Genomic DNA, 1355 nt, shown 5'->3' on the forward strand with positions numbered 1-1355 from the left:
AACAGATCATTGAAATATGTCTCCGGACCTTTACTGGTTGATGATTTTCTTTATCCGGACGCCGCTGATTTTTAATTGGTTATCCCTGGTTTAATGTTTATAAATATTTATTTCATGTCATGTGTGCCATCCAATGCAGATCATTGGCGCCATCCACATCCAGTGAAAACTAGTGTAATTGGATGAGTCATAACGCAAACACTCATTGGTTAGCTAAAGGAAATCATCAGAAGCAAGCAGGTGTTCTTCAAACTGTAAGCGCAAATTATCTATCCATGCTACAATGTCAGATTCAGACAAAGATGTTGAAATGTCTGAAAGGTTGGACGCAGGTGAGAGTATATTAGGAGATGGAAACAGAGAACAACAAGACCTCCCTCATCCTTGTGACTAATTTTTCGAAATAGTCAAAAAATTGAGCTTTCAATTCATATAGTGGTGTCTGGCTTTTTTTTTAATTTTAAAGTTACTTTATACTTTTATACTTTAAGCAATTTTTGGAACACATACTTTTTCACTTTTACTTGAGTAAAGAGGTCAAATTGATACTTCAACTTTTACCAGTGTGCTTTTAAACTGCAGTTTCTATACTTCTACATATGTAACAAATGTGTGTACTTTTGACACCACTATTAAGCATCCTTAAGGGGGTGGTGTTCCTTTGGGAACTGTTAGGATTCCAGTTTGTGTGGGTTGTTTTTTTGTGTTTTCCCCTCTCCACCACCAGGCGGTGCTCTGTTCTCCTTGGGCCTTCCTGCACACCTGGGGCTCATTGGGTCATTACCAGAGGAGTACTTGAGCAGTGGGCTGTCACCACCTTGAGGCCAGAGTATTTGCCAGTATTGGGTACTCTAGCCAAACTGAGATTAGCAGAGTCTAACCTTAGCATTGTTTCTCTCAGTCTGAACCTGTTTTTTTTGTCTTTGTTCTTCAGCAGGAAGACTTCCTGTGTTACTGAATAAGCCTGGACCTTCTACTCCTGGAAGGATTTACTCTTCCAGGGGTAGAGTAGTCTCAGTAGTCTCACTGAGCAAGGGGAAAACCTCCACATGATACGTTCAAGTCCACTCCTGGAAAACAAGTGACAGTCCGCTCTTTACTCCTCTGGGTCCAACTAATGTCTGCCTGTCCGCTCTCCAACGAGTTCCAGCATTGTTTCCCCACTGAGTTTCAATCTCCATCAGTTTTTGCTAACCTACAATAAACCTGTTAAACTTTTACCCTTGGTCTCTGAGTGGTTCTCTGCATGTGGGTCAGATCTTTAAAGCCCATTATGCCAAGAACCTATTATAGGCACTTGCAAACTTTACCAGGTATATTGCGAGGGCTCTGCTAGTGTATAATATATATAAATA

The sequence above is a fragment of the Cyprinodon variegatus genome, unplaced genomic scaffold, assembly GCF_000732505.1.
Source record: "Cyprinodon variegatus isolate N-32 unplaced genomic scaffold, C_variegatus-1.0 Scaffold548, whole genome shotgun sequence".
Classification (NCBI taxonomy): domain Eukaryota; kingdom Metazoa; phylum Chordata; class Actinopteri; order Cyprinodontiformes; family Cyprinodontidae; genus Cyprinodon; species Cyprinodon variegatus.